This window comes from Astyanax mexicanus, chromosome 3, assembly GCF_023375975.1.
Source record: "Astyanax mexicanus isolate ESR-SI-001 chromosome 3, AstMex3_surface, whole genome shotgun sequence".
Taxonomy (NCBI): domain Eukaryota; kingdom Metazoa; phylum Chordata; class Actinopteri; order Characiformes; family Acestrorhamphidae; genus Astyanax; species Astyanax mexicanus.
Window position 1 is genome coordinate 9,035,562 of NC_064410.1, and position 20,984 is coordinate 9,056,545.

The window sequence follows — 20,984 nt, forward strand, 5'->3', positions numbered from 1 at the left end:
TTGGGCCAGACCAAATACACATGATCTGAAGAGAACTAGTCTTCTACTTTAAGGAAAACCTGGAATTAGCCTGGCCCGAGCTGATTTTATACTTTAAAATTAACTGGCAACATGGTATAACAAGCCATTTTGCACAAAAAAGCCACTGTTCCAGTACAATTTTGAAGGACTTTTTCATGTTGGGCCAGAACAAATACACATGATCTGAAGAGTACTAGTCTTCTACTTTAAGGAAAACCTGGAATTAGCCTGGCCTGAGCTGATTTTATACTTTAAAATGAACTGGCAACATGGCATACAGATCCATAATGCACAAAAAAAAATATATGAAGCTGATGTTCTAGTGTGATTTTCAAGGACTTTTTTATCTTCGGCCAGACCAAATACACATGATCTGAAGGGTAATAGTCTTCTACTTTAAGGAAAACCTGGAATTAGCCTGGCCCGAGCTGATTTTATACTTTAAAATTAACTGGCAACATGGTATAACGAGCCATAATGAACAAAAAAGCCACTGTTCCAGTACAATTTTGAAGAACTTTTTAATCTTGGGCCAGACCAAATACACATGATCTGAAGAGTTATAGTCTTCTACTTTAAGGAAAACCTGGAAATAGCCTGGCCTGAGCTGATTTTATACTTTAAAATGAACTGGCAACATGGCATACCGATCCATAATGCACAAAAAAAAATATATGAAGCTGATGTTCTAGTGTGATTTTGAAGGACTTTTTTATCTTGGGCCAGACCAAATACACATGATCTGAAGATTACTAGTCTTCTACTTTAAGCAAAACTTGGAATTTGCCTGGCCCAAGCTGATTTTAGACTGCACAATTAATTGGCAACATGGCAGCACAAAAAAATGTATTATATAAAGCTGATATTCCAGTATGATTTTGGACTTTTTTTTCAGACCAAATACACATGAGATGAAGAGTTCTTGTATTCTCAAAATCAATGCTTTATATTCATTATTTCTGGGCAAAATGGCCTTCATGTCATGTTGCCAATTCATTTTAAAGTATAAAATCAGCTTGGGCCAGACTACTTCCTGGTTTTCCTTAAAGTAGAAGACTAGAACTCTTCATCACATGTGTGATTGGTCTGGCCCAAGATGAAAAAGTCCTTCAAAATCGCACTTGAAAATCAGCTTTAAATTATTTTTTTTGTGCATTATGGATCGGTATGCTGTGTTGCCAGTTCATTTTAAAGTATAAAATCAGCTCCGGCCAGGCTGATTCTAGGTTTTTCTTAAAGTGGGAGAGTAGTTCTCTTTAGATCATGTGTATTTGGTCTGGCCCAAGATAAAAAAGTCCTTCAAAATCACACTGGAACATCAGCTTTCTATTCATTTTTTGTGCAAAATGGCTCACTATGCCATGTTGCCAGTTCATTTTAAAGTATAAAATCAGCTCGGGCCAGGCTAATTCCAGGTTTTCCTTAAAGTAGAAGACTAGTACTCTTCAGATCATGTGTATTTGGTCTGGCCCAAGATGAAAAAGTTCTTCAAAATTGTACTGGAACAGTGGCTTTTTTGTGCATTATGGATTGGCATGCAATGTTGCCAGTTAATTTTAAAGTATAAAATCAGCTCGGGCTAGGCTAATTCCAGGTTTTCCTTAAAGTGGGAGAGTAGTTCTCTTCAGATCATGTGTATTTGGTCTGGCCCAAGATGAAAAAGTCTGTCAAAATCACAATGGAACTACTGGCTTTATATTCATATTTTGTGTATTATGGCTCGCATGCCATGTTGCTAATTCATTTTACAGTATAAAATTGTCTCAGGCCAGGCTAATTTCAGGTTTTTCTTAAAGGGGAAGTCTAGAACTCTTCAACTCACGTTTATTTTTTTTGGCCCAAGATGAAATATCCTTCAAAATCACATTGGAACTTAAGCTTTATATTCATTATATTTGTGTAAAATGGCTCGAGTACCATGTTGCTAATTCAATTTAAAGTATAAAATCAGCTTGGGCCAGGCTAATTCCAAGATTTCCTTAAATTAGAAGTATAGAACTCTTCAGATCATGTGTATTTGTTCTGGCCCAAGATGAGAAAAATCCTTTAAAATCACACTGGATCATCTGCCTCATATTTTTTGAGCGCAATGGCTTTTAAAATATAATTTTATTAAATATATATTTTTTATTATTTATTATAATATATAATTATAAATTCAGTAATTAAAATAAATATTTTACAATATACAATTAGCTCCGGACAGGATAATGCCAGGTTTTCTTGAAAGTCGGAGGCTAAATCTCTATTTCAGATATTTTTACTCAGGAAATGAATGAATTACACTAGAACAGCAAATTCATGTTGTAAGTAAAACTGGAGAAAAAAGTGATGAAAGGTTGTGTATATAAAATTACATTTAATAAGATATTGTATATTTACATTGTTAATAAACAGCTGTACTGCTTTTCTTCATTCTATCTCCTTCAGTGTTGATCTGTGAGGTGTTTAATATAAACAGCGGGTGTTTGTGAACGCTCCCTTTAGTTCACGGTGGTTCAGTGAAGCGGGAGCTGCGAATATCAAAACCAACTTCAGCCGGGGAATACGAGGCTGCGAATATCGAGCCAAACGAATCTGGAGCTGCGAATATCAAACCAACTTCAGCCTCGTGGCTGTTTACAACACACAGAAACAGGATGCTGTAGTTACGTTGGCTCAAGGCGTCTGTGAGCTGTTGTATCAGAACCAAGTCGCTGTGCTTTTCTTAGAGCCTGGTGACCAGGGCCCAATCCCACTACACCCCTTGGCACCTAAAACTTACCCCTACCCCATCTTGAAAGAGAGTTACAAGGGGAAGGGGTGAAATCCTCCCCCTAAGAATTGGGACAACTCTTCAAGCAAAGATACGTCATCAGGAGTGCTAAAAGTTCACTAACCTAGCTACTGTGGTGTGAAAAATTGGTGTGTTTGCCCTTTCCTGATTTCCTAATTATTTGCATGTTTGTCACACTTAAATGTTTCGAAACATCAACCCAATGTAAATATTAGTCAAAGACAACACAGGTAAACACAGCATGCTACTTTTAAATTAAGGTGTTTATTATTAAAGGAGAAAAATACATTCAAACCTACATGGCCCTGTGTGAAAAGGTGATTGCCCCCTTGTAAAAACACAACGCCACTGTGGTTACTGACATGAGTCACACTGTCTCTTGTCACACCCAGGCCTGATTATTGCCACACCTGTTCGAAAACCCCTGCTGAGCAAAAAGAAATTAAAGCTCGTCTCAATTTTTTTTCAGAACACATCTTGATGATTCCCAAGACTTTTGGGAAAATATTCTGTTGAACGATGAGACAAACTTTGAACTCTTTGGAAGGTGTGTGTCCCAGTACATCTGGCATAAAAGAAACACTGCATTCCAGAAAAAGAACATTATACCAACAGTAAAATATGGTGGTGGTAGTGTGCTGGTCTGGGGCTGTTTCGCTGCGTCAGGGCCTGGAAGACTTGCTGTCATAAATGGAACTATAAATTCCGCTGTCTACCAAAAAGATCCAGACGGAGAATGTCAGACCATCTGTTCGTGACCTCAAGCTAAAACGGGTTCTGCAGCAGGACAAAATGAGATGCTGTGCCATGACCCTAAAAAGGCCATTCATGCTTGAAAACTCTCCAATGTGGCTGAATTACAACAATTCTGCAAAGATGAGTGGAACAAAATTCCTCCACAACGCTGTAAAAAAACCTCATTGCAAGTTATCTCAAACGCTTGGTTGCAGCAAAGGATGATCTGACCAGCTATTAGGTTTAGGGGGCAATCACTTTTTCACACAGGGCTATGTAGGTTTGGATTTTTTCTTCCCATAATAATAAACACATTCATTTAAAATAGCATGTTGTGTTTACCTGTGTTGTCTTTGACTAATATTTAAATTGGTTTCACGTTCTGAAACATTCAAGTGTGACAAACATGCAAAAAATCTGAAAATCAGGAAGGGGGCAAACACTTTTTCACACCACTGTAGCTGCTGGTTAACTACAGGGGTTGGACAATAAAACTGAAACATCTGGTTTTAGACCACAATAATTTATTGTCCGGACGGACAGTTCTGGTGGAAACAGGAGAGTTGAGCTGAACATTAAATTCTGCCGTGATTTGAGCAGCTGTGGTTTTATGTTTTTTTGGAGACAATCCGGGTTAGCACCCGAACATCCCTTTCAGACAGCTTCCTCTTACAGCGTCCACAGTTAATCCTGTTGGATGTGATTCGTCCTTCTTGGTGGTATGCAGACATTACCCTGGATACTGTGGCTCTTGATACATCACAATGACCTCCCACACTAAAATGACAGGTGTTTCAGTTTCGTTGTCCAACCCCTGTAGTTAACTTTAGGGCATGTCTTCAGAAAAAGGAGAAGGGGTGTAGAAATGATTTTTTTTTGTCCATTCCTTAATTCCTCTGTGATGGGAAGCTGAAATGAGCTTTAATTAGCTTTTATTTTATTTTCCGCCTTAAATGCTGCAGCTTCTGCCATCTGTTGCACTATTTAAGGTGGAACGAGAAAGTTAGCTGGCTAGGTAGCTATGAGACAAACTACTAGCAATCTTTTTTATGCTTGTTATAAAGAATTCGACCATAAAACATTGAAACTACACATTAAACTCTGGTAAAATAGTGCTAAGCAGCACTTTGTGTTGCCATCTTACCAGTGATTCTCATATCCCTTTGTTCGAAGTGTGCCTCTAAAAAATCTCTGTTTGAAGGGCTAACAAGCCCTATCCCTTTCCCCTAACCTACCCCTCCAACCTAACGAGAATCAGGACACCCCAAGGTATAGAACCTAGGGGTGAAATGGGATTGGGCCCAGATGTCTGTTTTGTTTGTCATCAGGGGGCGGGGCAGGCTGTTTGATCATCTGAATTAAAAGGGGCGCAGGTTAAGGGCACACCCACAAACACAAACCAGTGCAAATCAGGTCAGAACAGCACTGGCATGGAGCCTTCCCAGTCTATGCATACGTTCCTGCTAAAAACCCAAGCAAGATACAAACATAGATAACAGCAGCTGAACTAACTAGCATTTACCACACTGCGAAACACTTCCTATCATACATGTCAGAAGACTGTGGTAATAAGCATGGGCGTGGTAGTGGGGGGAAAAGTGGACCTGACAAATTGATTGCTTCTTTGGAATGAAGACCAGTGCTATTCTCTAACAGTTTCAAAAATCAAACATGATTTTTCCTACAGTATAGCACACAGGACAGCAATCAACTACCTGGTAAAATGGTATGATTTCACAGACAACAACTAATAGAAGAATGCTTGACACTGCTCCATGCTTGGCACTCCTCCAGATATAAATTAGAATATTGTCAGCACTGATCCAGTGTGGTGCAAGATTTTAAGACAGTTATTCTTGTGCTTCACAAGGTGCCTTCTCTGGTGCTGAAAGTGCATTGTCTGTGTGGGCCAAGCCTGCCTGCAGTTAATGGTGTGACTGAGAAACTACAAGATTTTTGATGGACAAAACTAAAAAAAAAAAAAAACAGCCAGGTTTCTTGATGCTGAAAGAGCATTGATTGTGTTACTATGATTGACAAAACTGAACAAAAAAGTTTTATTTAATATAGCATTTTGTTTCCTCCTGGACAGTTTTGATGTCTATTTCTGTTTTGTTTATATATATATAATTTATTTATTCGTATAGTTTTATAATTTTATACCTAGTAGTGCCTTTAGTTGGCATTGTCCAGTAAATTCAGATCATTTATTCACATCATGTATTTTGCATAGTCAATTTATGTGATTATCAGATAATCAGTCTATGTACTACACATAGCCTGATCCAAAACATGGTCTACTTGAATATGTTGTTCAGCATATTGTTCTACTAGAAAAAAACACTTTAATATGGTGTTTGGAGTTGTGCTGGGGTGTTGTTGCTCTCTGTTTTTAGAGAAAAAGCCATATGCTTTTTAAAGCGCATTAAAGAACTGTCTGCTCTGTTTAATTGTACAGAGTTGGGTGTTTTAAGTTGAGAAGCACTGTGAAATAGTGAAATAGTATGAAAGACCCATGCTTACTATGTTTTCTTACATTAAATTGGATATATAAGAGACAGAACAGATATGTTTAATTTAGACTAACTCGATGCATAGGTGAACTATAATCTGGTGACTCTTTTCAGCAATGCTTCATCAGCAGCAGTTCACGTTCCTTCACATTCCTTTTGTTGTGGCATCAGTAGTGATGGGGATATAAAGCTGACTAGCAGCTGAAAGGGTGGGACAGTTGGCCTAGAAAATGGGAAAAAAGAAATAAAAAATGATTATACAATACACTTCCCGGCCAAATAAAAGCACCACCAAAAAAGGTCACACACTCTAATATTTCATTGGACCGCCTTCTGCTTTAATTGCTGCACGCATTCACTGTTTCGATAAGCTTCTGTAATGTTACAAGATTTATTTCATTTTAGTTTTAATTAATTTTTTTTTACCAAGATCTTGCTTTGCTAATGGTAGAGTCTGACAGTTGCACAAAGTCTTCTCCAGCACATTCCAAAGATTCTCTAATGGGTTAAGCTCTGGACTCTTTGGTGGCCAATCCATGTCTGAAAATGATCTCATACTCCCTGAATCACTCTTTCACAATTCCAGCCTGATGAATCCTGGCATTGTCATCTTGGAATATGCCCATGCCATCAGGGAAGAAAAAATTCATTGATGGAATAACCTGGTCTATATTCAGCATATTCAGGTAGTCAGCTGACCTCATTCTTTCAGCACATACTGTTGCTGAACCTAGACCTGACTCACTGCAGCAACCACATGACCTTCTTCCATTGCTCCAGAGTCCAATCTTTATGCAAATTGCAAATCCTTGGCAAATTGAATTTAGAAAAAAATAAGCCTTTTTTCTGGTTAGCCTCACTAATGAGTGGTTTTCTAAAGACTGCACAGCTGTTTTCTGTGAATCTGCAAAAGAATCTATAGCACATATACTTTTCGTCTCTCAGGGATGTTATTTGTTATTTCTTCAGGATGGACAATGCTATGGAACATGTAATTAACATCTTTATTCTTATCACTAGTGCAAGTTTAACAAAACTACTTTTAATTATACTCTCATGGCTGAAATAAATTTTACTCTGTTCATGTAAAACTATGTTTTACTTACTTATGCATTAATTGTGTTTACTGTTTTTATTATTCTATAAAATGATCCTACACATACACAACAAAACCGACACATTTCTACATCAAAATGTAAAATTCAGAGCTGATGGTGTTGTAAAACCCCTTACTCTAACTTATCTAGATAGACATCTCACACACACACACAGAGAAGAAGAGGAAGTGACAGGAAGAATTGCCCGTGCACACACACACATGTCTGGAAGTCTGGAATATCCGCAGCTACGTGATGTCATCATGGAGGAGTGGAAAAGCATTTCAGTGGCAACCTGTGAAGCTCTGGTAAACTCCATGCCCAGGAGAGTTAAGGCAGTTCTGCAAAATAATTGGTGGCCACACAAAATATTGGCATTTCAGGAACTTTTACTGAGGGGTCTTCTATAAAACTCTTAAATACTGACTGCAATCGAAAAACAGGAGTACCAGTGAGTTTTTCAGTTTTCTCGGTCACGTGACATCCCGTTCAGTAGCCCCCCACCCCATGTGTATCTCTGTGGAAATGCCTGCTCGAAGTCTAATAACAGTGTGTAGCATTGGACAAATAGCTATTTTATGAAACGCAAGGAGACAAAACTCAGACGGGACTTAAAATACTGCAGGACCACAGAGTTCAGTGAAAAATAGTAGATAACTCTGCATGTTTTCTTAGAGGATATCTGAGAAAAACTCATACAGCATCGTTACAGACGGGAATTAAATAACAGAGGACCCCCCATAAAAGAGAAAATTACCCCAGGACCCCCATCCGAGTAGGGCTAAAGTGTCTTTTTGTCAGTGTTGTCCCATAAAAAGATATACTTAAATATCTGCAGAAATGTGAGGGGTGTACTCACTTTTGTGATACACTGTATGTAATAATGTATCATTTTACTCAATGAATAAATGACAAATTTAATAAATGACATAAATGAAAGTATAATATGTTGTCTCATTTGTTTAACTGGGTTCTCCTTATCTACTTTTAGGAAATCCAATGATGTTTAGGTCATATTGATGCAGAAACATAGAACATTCTAACAAACTTTCAGGTAGCACCACTGTAAAGTAGCTAAATGTATTTATAAGAAGTGGAAGGGGAAATACACATGCAGTAATACAGTTATTTGTTTGTTTGTTTGTTTTTTACAGGTTAAAGAATTGTCCTATATACGAACTGATCATGCTCTATAACTTAAATCTCATGGTAATTGGTTGCAGTGTTGTGCTGAATTTAACTCCCAGGCAGTTTAGCCTTCCTGTCAATCCCATATGTGTATCTGAATGCTATAGAAATACTGTAATAAATAATTACATTTATAAATCATTTTTTTAAATCACATCTTCTTTACTAATAATGGCCCAACACCAGCACATGCCTCCTCAGATACTTGTCAAGCCATCCACTGCTTAATAAGCAGTGTTTAACCACTCTTTTCAAACTGCTTGCTATGCAGCACAAACTATGTTCTTTAATCTCCACACTAAGTGGAAGTACTGACGTATTTAACATTCATTTTACTAAAGTATTGCCAGTAGTTTATTGTAAAATGTAGTACTCAAGTATTGAAATAAAAGTACAGTACTGTGGTTTTAGTGTAGTATTGCCAGTAGTTTATTGTAAAATGTAGTACTCAACTATTTTAAATTAAAAGTACAGTACTGTGGTATTAGTGTAGTTATTACAGAAAGCAGTGGAAAGTTCTCAGAGTGAAAGACAGAGCGGGAGCAGCTTGGTCTTCTTATAAGATCAGCTTGATGCCTTGACTCACTTAATGATGAGGAGCTTCACCAAACCTTGGTGAGAGTGCAGAGCATCTAACACTCTGTTTGTGATAAAGTAGCTTTGGAATGATTCTTAACATTTTTATAATTGTAACGAGTAACGATGCAGCAAATAAAAAATGTATCACTCATCCAAAATATGTAGTGAAGTAAACGTGTAAGAGGGAGAAAAAGATATTACTCCAGTAAATACAGAATTTTAGTACTTAAGTAGAGTTGTAATGTAGTTCTACTTTGTTACTAATCTCTCTGCATAACAGAAAGCATGATCAGCCAGGCATCAACTTCAGTTTTCCACATCCACGTTGCTGTTATATTCAGAAGAATATCAGTCCAAAAATTACTGCGTAAAACTAGAATTATGAGCCCTGTGGTAAAGGACACGTACCTAAATCTGAAGTTGTACTTTTCATCTTAATAAACTCACTGTACACATGGAATTTGACCATTATGCACATTATACACAGAAAAAAAACTACTAAAACTCATAAAATCATCAGATCAGAACAAAATAATAATATCCAAACAATCTATTGCGTAAACCTAGAAACAGACGAACATATAATAATACTGTATTCCATTTTAACTCATAAGTTAGATGTTGAAGCTGGGAATGACATCACACTCAAGTTACACCCAGTTCAAATGGAACACAGAATAGGAACACAAAATGTCCACATACAACACTACAGTTATAAAGTTCAGTCCTGTAAAGCTTCTTTGTTGCTTGTGGCTTGTTGAGAAGTTTGACCACTGCTGAGAAATAAAGTTCTAATAGATAAGATCCAAAGTGATTTTTTTCAACTTGCTTCCAGGTTCTGAAGTCAGCTGGCGCAGTCTTCACCTTGAGGAGGCAGCGCCAAACAGTTCTGGATCACAGGAAACAATGGAGAATAAAACTGAATTAGAGGGAATTAAACCATACCAAGGCCTATATCAGTTTCGCAATGCTATATGAAACACTACAAGAATAAACATTATTTTAGTTCAGGGGTTCTTAACGAAAATTATGCTTATTAAGGGCATTTTATCTAATAAATGTGCAGAGAATCAGATCAAGACTTATTCATTGGTCTGCTCGACTTTATTCAGATTCACTCATGCATATCGTGTCTGTGGATTCAGGCTTTTAGGAGGTAATAATGGAAGCGGTAATGTGAAGGATTATGGTCAGAAATGACTAGAATTTCTCGGTTTCTCTTGTGTCTCTGTTCTTGAGCTGTACATACAGCTCTGGAAATAATTAAGAGACAGCTTCAGTTTCTGAATCAGTTTATCTGATTTTGCTATTTATAGGTCTATGTTTGAGTAAAATGAACATTGTTGTTTTATTTTATAAACTACAGACAACATTTCTCCCAAATTCCAAATACAAATTTTGTCATTTAGAGCATTTATTTGTAACAAGTTCATATTCATAAAGTTTTAAGAGTTCAATATTTGGTGGAATAGCCCTGGTTTTTATCACAGTTTTCATGCATTTTGGCATGTTTTCCTCCACCAGTCTTACACACTGCTTTTGAATAACTTTGTTACTCCTGGTGCAAAATTTCAAACAGTTCAGCTTGGTTTGATGGCTTGTGATCATCCATCTTCCCTATAGTCCATATTCCAGAGGTTTTTAATTTGATAAAACCAAGGAAAACATAATTATTAAGTGGTCTCTTTTCAGAGATGTAAGTCACGTGGATTATTGTGTTTAATAGTAAACTTGCATTCGTTGAATTTTGTGTTTTTTAGAATAATCTGTCTACTGTAATTATTATTTTTGAGCACCTTTTGAGTTATTATGTACAATAAGTGAATATAGCACACTCTCAACAGCCTGGCTATTAGCACTAATCCGCAAAATAAATGTGAATAGCCCACTAATAAAATAACTCTGGTTTCCATATGCAACATTTGGTGCCACAATTTCCTATATCAGACTGCTGTAACTAAAGGCCACAGCTTATAAAGCCACTAAATATTTTAAATTAAGTTATTTATCTAAGTGATTAAGCTTACGCTACATTTGTATAGCATTTGTGATTATTTTAGCAGTCTGCTATCAAATCTAATACATGGAATTTTTTAATTCATTGAATTATTAGTGCAAATATTACTTGTAGTACCTAGTAACACTATGATAAATAGTGTGTTGTTACTATTAAATTTACTATATTACCAATCCAGGGATTGTAGATAAAAAATTAGCAACTTTACATTATGAATGATGTTGATTAACATGTACCCTCTCTGGTGATTATACAAGTAAAGTAAAAGGAAAGTCCAATGAACGTCGCCTCGCTTTGCACACAAAGCAATCCAGACTGTTCTCATACAGAGTCTCTGTTCCCCAATGGTGGAACAAACTACCTTCTACTATCAGATCAGGAGAATCTCTCACTATCTTTATTAAACTCCTGAAGACTGAGCTCTTCAAAAAGCACTTACTCTCCTAACACCTCTAACTAACTACCTTCTACTACCAGATCAGGAGAATCTCTCACTATCTTTATTAAACTCCTGAAGACTGAGCTCTTCAAAAAGCACTTACTCTCCTAACACCTCTAACTAACTACCTTCTACTACCAGATCAGGAGAATCTCTCACTATCTTTAATAAACTCCTGAAGACAGAGCTCTTCAAAGAGCACTTACTCTCCTAACACCTCTAACTAACTACCTTCTACTACCAGATCAGGAGAATCTCTCACTATCTTTAATAAACTCCTGAAGACAGAGCTCTTCAAAGAGCACTTACTCTCCTAACACCTCTAACACACTAACTACTTCTAACCTCATTTCCTTTCTCCCCTCCATTACTCATCTATCTCATTATTTCCCTTTGACCTCCTTTAGACCCTGTCTAAAATGTTTTTAACTTTAACTTCTATTACTTTTGTACTTGACTATTGTAAGTCGCTTTGGACAAAAGCGTCTGCCAAATGTAATGTAATGTAAAAAAATTTAAGACCAAAAATGAGTCTATAGCAAAAACATATTTTTAGGATTAGACAAAAGTGAATAGTGAGGTAGAAAAAAAGTTATTCACATATAGATAGCTAGCTTTATACTTTTACAGAGCAAATAATTGTGGATTAATGAATTTCAACAGCAGCACAGTGTCCTGAAGTTTGACTGAAAGGACAATAATTTAACGTACCTGTATTAACACTGTTGAAAGAGGTACTTCACATCTTTTTGTTGTTACAGAGGCAGAAACAGGTATACAAGCTCCATCACTGCAGAAGAAATCCTGAAACAAATTATTTCTTTTGTTTAGTGCTTATATGACAAACACGCAACTCTGAGAAACCCATATAACCGCTTATAAATTATAAAAATATGTATTAGCCTATTTTAGCAATCTATAGGCAAGCCTTCAACCGTGCATTGTGCAGCTTGATTTAGTGTGTCTTTGCTATCTTACCAATGGGATAAATACACCATAAAACAGAAAAACACACAAAAAAGGATGTACTAATTAGCTTATTTAGTAAACAAAAAGTGTTAAACAAACTAGAATTTAAACTACCACCTCTTGCTTAGATGACAGCTTTGCACATCTTGGCTGGATTTTCCCAGTCAGCTTTATGAGGAAGAGTCACCTGGAATAGTTTCAGTTAACAGCTGTGATGAACTTATTAAGATTTATTTTCTTGAATTTCTTGCCTCTTAAAGTGTTTGAGAGCATCAGTTGTAAAGTTTTGAAAAGGTAGAGCTGGTATACAGTGAATAGCTCTATTTGAGTAATGTTATAATCCATATTACAGCAAAAACTACCCAAATAAGTTAGGTCAGTCAATCCGAACCATTTCAAGACTTTTAAAAGTTTTCTCAAGTGCAGTTGCAAAGAACATCAAAACATTCATGATGAAACATTCATCATGAAACTGGCTCTCATCAGGACCTCCCCAGAAAAGAAAGACTAAGAGTTATCTCAGGATAAATTCCATCCTCAGAAACCACAAGTTAACAGCTCCCCAGATAACAGCACATAAATGCTTTAGAGAGTATTTTGGTTTGTTTAACAATTTTAAATGTACTACATGATTCATTATGTGTTCTGAAAAAAAAGTATATCTTTGTATGTATTTAAGATATTCTAAGACAAATTAAGACCTTTTTATATATAAGGACTTTTTGATAATTTAGAGATACCCTGTTACTGTAATGTTTAATATGGTTAAGAATAATGTTTTATAACAATTGCTATTTTAAGATATGCCCATTTTTTTCAGAGATACTTTTGCAATGTTTTTTCATATCTGCTGTCCTGGGTACAAATGCTGTGTTCTGAAGATGTGAGAAAGCTGCTTAAATGAGGCAAGAAAAACAAACAAAAAAAAACCCATAAATTCCCCCTGCAGTGCAGGAAGCCTGTCCCATCCTTATACCCATTCACACAGAGTGCACATTAATGGTGTGTGTGTGTGTGTGTGTGTGTGTGTGTGTGTGTGTGTGTACAAACTGAATATTGAGAAACGGAAATTGACTGGTGGGTATTTTTCTAACACAGTGTTTTAGTCTGTTTGATCTGTTCAGAAAGACATGCATCATGTGCATAGCACGAGTTCCTCTTTTTCACCTTCCAAGGGATCGTCAAATTATACAAATTGATGTTAGTTCAACCCTTAAAAATAACTGCAACAAGCAACAACCATTTAACACATTTTAGCCAACAAAAAATAAATATATATATATTTTTCATAATTAGTTTACATGTAAAGATTGTGGTCAGACCGTGGTTCATTTAGTGTTGTTTTTAAACCACGCCCACTAGTTTATACTCTCTACATAGAGATTTTTATTTAGATTTTATTCTCATGATAGTGTATATTTTTTGTCACGGGGGTGACCCAGGCAGGGAGACGAGGAGACGGACACAAGTGCAGGTAGGGTGAAATAAATAATAATTTAATAAATAAATAACAAGTAAACAAAGAAACAAGGAACAAGTAAACATGTAACAAAGATAAACGAATAACCAAAAACCAAAACAAATGAGTGAAACAAGAGATAAAGATAATAAATAAACAGGGAATATATACAAGGGAAGAAACTAGAAATAAACAAGGAAAATAACTATAAACGAGAAAACAAGAAATAAACAAAAAACAAGGGACTAAGGCTATGAGAGAACAAGGAAACACTGAGAAAAGCTATTAAACACTGAGAGAGACAGAGAGAGAGAGAGAGAAAAACACACTAGAACTGGAAACACCTGGCGAAGGGGCGGAGCTACAAATGAGAAACACGTGGTGGAAAACTACTGACAAGAGACACAGATAGCACAGGTCACATGGGAATAACACACAGAGACATGAGACAAGACAAAACAGAGCGAGGACGTGACAATTTTGTACACTGAGAGTTTTAATTGCAATATGGCACCTTACTTACATAATCTTAATATATTGTCACATATTAAAGCTCTTTATCTTTAAACTAGGGCTGTCAACGTTAAAGCGTAATTGCATGTGATTAATTTGAAATCAGTAACGTGTTATTTTTTTTTAACGCAAGGTAAATACACCACCACATTTGACCCTAACTTCTGCCATAAGATGTATTTGGCTAAAATGCTCCACACGGACAACACAATGACAGAGGAGACATCCCATAGTGTGTGGTGTCCTGTTGTAACACTCCAGAGTCATCTCGGTTCAGACTATATATCTTTTTTAAATATCTTATCTTATATATATCTTTTAAAAAAAAATTGTATTAGTTTATTTAGATTGTCCATGATGATACATACATCCAGTCTATATAATAAACAATAAGTTCATGCTTTTTTGAGAAAGTGTGTTGCGTTTATATTTTGTTTTATTGTAGATCTGTTGACTGTGACCTTCCAAAATAACGTTATTTAGTTTCTATTTCTTATTCTCTATTTTGATCTGATCTTAGGTGCCTAATCTTGCCTTACAAGATGGGATATTTTTGTAGTTACTTGTGTCACTGAAACTCCATTACCCTGAAGTTTTATTTTGTATCATTGTGTTTGTCATTACCTGTGTTGATGAACTCCAAATATTGATCAGTCCAATGTGTCAGAATCTTCAGTTACACAACAAAGTGTAAAATGGGTCCCAGATTACTCCTGAATGAAGTAACATGAGGCCATTGTCCAAGATCTGCAATTTAAAAGTAAAATATTAAGAAATATTAAAGTTCACCAAGTTAATGTCTTCACTGTCCCATTAGGTACATAAATACTCACAATCTGGAATTAATCATTAGACCCCATGATCCCACAAACCTTTCTTGATGTTGTGTCTGACTGACTTCCAGCAGGTGATTGTTTGCATGTCTCCGGGCAAGTGAGAGTGGGGTTCTTTATAATGCTGTTATACATATAAAGCCAACCCGGACACCAGCCAAAACGGGCACATGTCACCCCGCTGCTCATTGAGCGCCATTGGCTACCAGTAGACGCTCGCATCAAATTCAAAGCTATTACAATCGCCTACAAGGTGATGACAGAACAGCTCCTTCCTACCTGCACTGAACACTCCTGAAGGCTTATGCCACCTCCCGGCCGCTGCACTCCTCCAATGAACGTTGCCTCGCTTTACCAAACAAACATTCACACAAAGCAATCCAGACTGTTCTCATACAGAGTTCCCCAATGGTGGAACAAACTACCTTCTACTACCAGATCAGGAGAATCTCTCACTATCTATAATAAACTCCTGAAGACAGAGCTCTCCAAAGAGCACTTACTCTCCTAACACCTCTAACTAACTACCTTCTACTACCAGATCAGGAGAATCTCTCACTATCTTTAATAAACTCCTGAAGAATGAGCTCTTCAAAGAGCACTTACTCTCCTAACACCTCTAACTAACTACCTTCTACTACCAGATCAGGAGAATCTCTCACTATCTTTAATAAACTCCTGAAGAATGAGCTCTTCAAAGAATTACTTCTAACCTCATTTTCTTCTTCCCCTCCTTCACTCCTCTATCCCATTATTTCCCTTTGATCTCCTTTAGGCCCTGTCTAAAGATGTCTTTACCTTTAACTTCTATTACTTTTGTAATTCACTATTGTAAGTCGCTTTGGACAAAAGCATCTGCCAAATGTAATGTAATAAAGGGCTGTTTATTAAGCCCAAATAAATTTGTAACTACACGCGGTAGCTCTCAGTCTTGTCTTTTAGTTGTGTTTCTCCTATTTCTGTTTTCAAATGATGGTTTTAGTTGTACATTATAATATAATCTCACTCGTACATCCCAATTTCTAAAACAGCAGAAGGAAAATGGTGAGTTGTATCTTTGGAGCTCTCCATGCTTTAAGCTGCAATACCTTAAGCAAATAAGTTCACAGACCATGACATATTCATCAGATTTAATTACCAATCTAACCACAACAGTTTCATATTTAGAAAAAAATGTTAACCATTTAAACAAAGAGCAAATTTCTTTAAACCCAAATTCATAAACTCACCACCAGATTCACTGTAATAAAACAAAAAAAACATTGCAGTAACTTATTCCTTGACTAACACTATCACTCTCATGTTTTACCACTTGTGTAATATGTGTCGTGACCACAATTCTCACTTAATTCACAACAGACCAGATAATACCCTAATACTACAATTTCCAGAGAAGTAATCACTTCAGCTACAGTTGAGATTTGACTTTCTTGAGAATGATATCAGAGCATGTACGTAATATCGTTATTTTTTCAAGACTAGCTTTATATAAGTAGGTGTGGTAATGTACGTATTATCTGTTGTTTGATTTTATTTCTGTCTGAGCTAAAGACAGCTTTTATATCAGGCTAAACAGACTGGAGATGCAACTGATGATTATTTTGGTAATCGGCTAATCAAATGACGACATTTTTAATTAATCAGTTAGTAAGCAATTATTTTTGCCATGCCCTCTGTTGCTTTAAAATGGTAGGAACAGCTAAAAGTGAGATTTAAATGCCAACTGAATTAAATTTAATGGGCCGAAGATGTTTAAATGTGGAGAGTACTTTTATAAGTATGTAAATGTGTCATCTGTTGTGTTTTGGGCTTTGGGGACACAGACCAAGTTCAGTTTAAACATTTGAAGCCCTCATATAGACTAAGCAGCAGTTTAGCAAGTGAAGCAATGATTGTTAGATTTCAAGCCATGTCAATTTTGTTCATTCACCAATGGCACTCTCTGATCACCTACACAGTGACTTTACGAACAGTTAAGACTTATTTATGGTGCTGCTGCTACCAAACACTTGAATAAACCTGTCCAAAAAATATGTCTGTGAGAAATTAACATACTATACTATTTCATAGCACATATTTCTTCTCATCACATCATTTCATTACTCAGTCCTTTCTATTCAGTCCACTTTGTATATCCATTCTAAGTGTGAGTCTGTCTTAAATCACATTCAGCACAAAACACCAGCAGTTTACAGCAGTTGTTCTGCGGCAGAGACTCCAGTGGTCATGCGGCAGGATCCCAGACAGGAAGTGGTCCCAGACAGCCGTCCACTCTGGTGGTTGGTTACAGCAGTCGGTCATTTCCAGTCTTCTGGTGTTCTGGTGTTAACTATAGAGACTGTCAATAGCTGTCGACTATAGCGTCCCTGCTATGCCATCAACTATAGCGGTCGACTACAGCCATTAGCTACAGCACCTGTGCTGTGGTGTCGACTACAACCACCGGCTACAGCGTCTGTGCTATGGTGCAGTGGTGTCGACTATAGCGGTCAGCTGTAGCTTCTTTGCTATAGATCAGCAGACCTCAACTAGAGGTCTACTATAGCCGTCAGCTACAGCGTCTCTGCTATTGCTCAACTACAGTGATCAACTATAGAATTCAGCTACAGGGTTCAGGTACGACGTCAACTATAGTGCCCAGCTACAGCACTTGCACCTGCGTGTTACCTATAGCAGTTTACTATAGAGAAAGCTGTTAGATTACCCTATGCTGCTTGCATTCAAAATGTTTGGTTAACAATCCATCAGAGCTAATGCTCAAACTGAAGTAAAAAAAGTTTCATCATGATATCACTATAATACCACTAAATGGGCCCAACAAAGGCCAACTGGTGTTGTATTTCAACTGTACATTAATCGCCACAAATAATCCACAAATACAGTAAAAGGTTTTCTATTGTAAGGTATTTACAGCTAGTAAAGTCAAAACGCCTGTTTATAATACAAAGTCTACATTTAAAGGATTAGATTAAATGATAAAAAAAGTTTTAAAAAATGTATTTGGCGAAATTAGGTGATTTTCATTTTTTTGAACGCAACCAGCAGTCAAGTCTACATCTACGCTTTCTCTGCTCATAGTGGTCGTCTATAGTGATCACACGCAGGTGCTGGCTATAGCTGTCACCCTTGGGTGATGAGGTGGGCTGCTTGCCTCTCCTCTTTACACCAACTATCAAGAAGAAATAATGCAGAAACAATAAAACAAAACAGTTTTTATGTATATTTACAACTTTAACAATTATGCTCTCTCTGTATGCTCTGTCAGAGGTTCTTAACATGGGGATCGTGCCCTCCAAAGGGTATGAAATCCTTTCTCTGCAAGGTTAAGAGGCATATCTAGTACTGAAACAGAAAAGTCACTGACTGGTCTGTGTACTAACAGAGAGCTGAAACAGAGGTTCACAGAAGACTCTCTGTCTAAATTTTGATTTTTATTCCATCAAAGGCACTACTTTGACATTGATAGAAGTGCTGCTTTTTAATCAACATTTTTCTGTGAATCTAGATTTTCTGCATTTACATAACAGAAAATTAAACACAGAGCCTGTCTAAGTGTGCAAACATATTTAACTTAAGGTCCAATCATTTGTTTTGTAAAAGAAATGGTGAAAAAAGGTTAAGAACCCCTGCTCAGAGATATAACATGGCAAAAATATTAACAAACATATTACCAATGTGCTTAACCTCAAATTAAAGCACAGTAACCTAAATCTGGTACACTGACCTGTTCTTGGGACACTGGTTTGGGCTGTTGTCTCTGTCAGTTTAGTCCTCTGTTTATTTTTGTGTTCCATTTTGTTTTCAGACTTTTTCACATTTCTAAAATGCAAAATTTAATAAAACTTAAACAGTGAGCTATAAACAGGGGCTCTGTAGTTATTTATAACTATATTGTGAGTTGAATACACAAATATATGTGTTCATACTTCTCCACATCCTGTAAGTTTGGACGTTTTTCTTTAATGCTGTCATCACTGTCAGTATTGTCCTCTGCTGCTCTCCCAGACACTCGAACTGCCATCGCCAACTTTAATAGAAAATAAAAGGTTATAACTACACATTAATGTCAATTTATATTCATTGTATTATTCAATCTTGAAGGATAAAGATCTCAACCTATTGTATTGATATGCTTCTGTTAAACTCACCAGTAACCAATAAAATAATTAACTAAAACTTAAATTACACCACAAGTCTGATAGCTAGTTAACCAGGTTACTAGAAAGCTAACCAGTTCATGTTGTCACACTTTCTAACTAATACAAACACGTTTTCTCTCTATATTTCTAACTTTTTCGAACATATTATGTCTCTAAAAAGGCTCACAATTATTAAAACAACATTAAATATAACTTACGTTAGCTTATGCCCGCATTTAAACACTAAAATAGAAGGAGTGGTCGATTAAGCTCTTCACGCGCTGTAAGAACCTCAGACATAAAAATCTGCCTAACAACAGTCGCTGATTGGTTGCAATCACTCCAATTTTTAGTTGGATACTTTTTAAAGCAACTTAAGAAAGTCTACCCAACAACCGTCTCTGATTGGCTACAAACTAGGTCATTTTAAAAGAAGTACAGAAAAAAATGCATAGTAATTTCGAAAGCAATACCCCAAAATCTACATAGAAACAATCTCTGATTGGCTGTTGATCGGGACATGCTAAAGCGCCTAAAAATAGATGTTTGGCTCCATCTCCTGACAGAAAAGGAAAAGTTTGGACGATAACTGTGATAATAATTAATAGAAATACGTTTATAAATACGTATTTGGTACAATTAGTAGAACTCAATATGAAATGAATATTGATACCAGTAAGTAAGAAAAAATGTACTAGTCCCACAGTTGAAAAAAAAATACACAGCAGTGTTACAGTAGTCTGGGGAAAGCGAGACACATAATTAGAAAGAGGTAAGAAATAATTTAGCAAGATATAAAAAAATCTACAAAATAAACAATAAAATATATATGAAGAACCTACATATATTTGAAGTCATGCCTATACCATACTATTGTATGTGGGTAGGTGTGGGTATCATTCAGTGCTTTCTTTATTTCTTAATTTTATTTATTTATTTTACATTGTAGATTAATATTAAATACATGAAAACAATTAAGGGACACAAAAAAGTCTTTGTCCTTCATAATCCCCTGATCTAAACCTGATTAACTGAGATGGTGATTTGGGATGAGCTAGAGCTTCACAATGTGACGGAAATGCACAACTATTGTTCAGCACCTCCAGGAACGTCTTCAGGATGCTGAGAAAACTATTCCAGGTGACTCTCCCTCATGAAGACACTGAGATTAAAATACCAAGAGTGTGCAGATCTGTTCTCAAAGATAAATGTGCTACTTAGAAAAATACTTAAAGTGCTACTTAAAGTATAAAATATATTATGGTTGTTAAATAAACGTTTTGTTTACTAAATAATTCCACGTGTTCCTGTATAGCTTTAATGTCTCCATTGTTAAATTGACAATGTAAAAAAATCATAAGGAGAAAGGCACTGAATGAGAAGAGGTGTGTCCAAACTGGTACAACCTACACTGCTCAATTAACCTGTGAGCTAATTAAAATGTAAAAAGATTGACAGTAACAATGGAATGTGATTGGTCCATTTTTCTCACACTGATTTTTTCCAGTAGCTAGGTCAACAGTGCTGTGTACAAAAGTTAATTCTGTGTTTTGGTTGGCTGTCAGCTTTTGGGAGGTGGTTGGTGTTACTCCATTGTGATATAACCCAAAAGCTTTAGTTTAAGTATTAAAGCTTGAATTGTTATTTGTTCAACAAAGCTTAATTTAATGTCTGTTGAAAATTGTTAATTTAGGTGAACGCTTACA

The 20,984-nt window shown here is 36.3% G+C and overlaps 1 long non-coding RNA gene across 3 annotated transcripts; it reads right to left on the minus strand.

Annotated features, from left to right (window-relative positions):
- Positions 1-8,206: 8,206 nt before the first annotated feature.
- LOC125799342 (uncharacterized) lies at positions 8,207-19,720 on the minus strand. Of its 3 annotated transcripts, none has more exons than XR_007438249.1 (6): positions 19,497-19,720; positions 19,066-19,166; positions 18,864-18,958; positions 14,931-18,308; positions 12,077-12,169; positions 8,207-9,798 (listed from the first exon to the last, which is right to left on the minus strand). It is a non-coding gene; the product is annotated as an uncharacterized LOC125799342 (long non-coding RNA). The 3 variants fall into 3 exon arrangements; XR_007438248.1 differs by having other exon boundaries at positions 8,327-9,798; positions 14,931-15,053; positions 19,497-19,673; XR_007438250.1 differs by lacking the exon at positions 12,077-12,169 and having other exon boundaries at positions 8,327-9,798; positions 14,931-15,053; positions 19,497-19,672.
- Between the last annotated feature and the right edge of the window lie 1,264 nt (positions 19,721-20,984).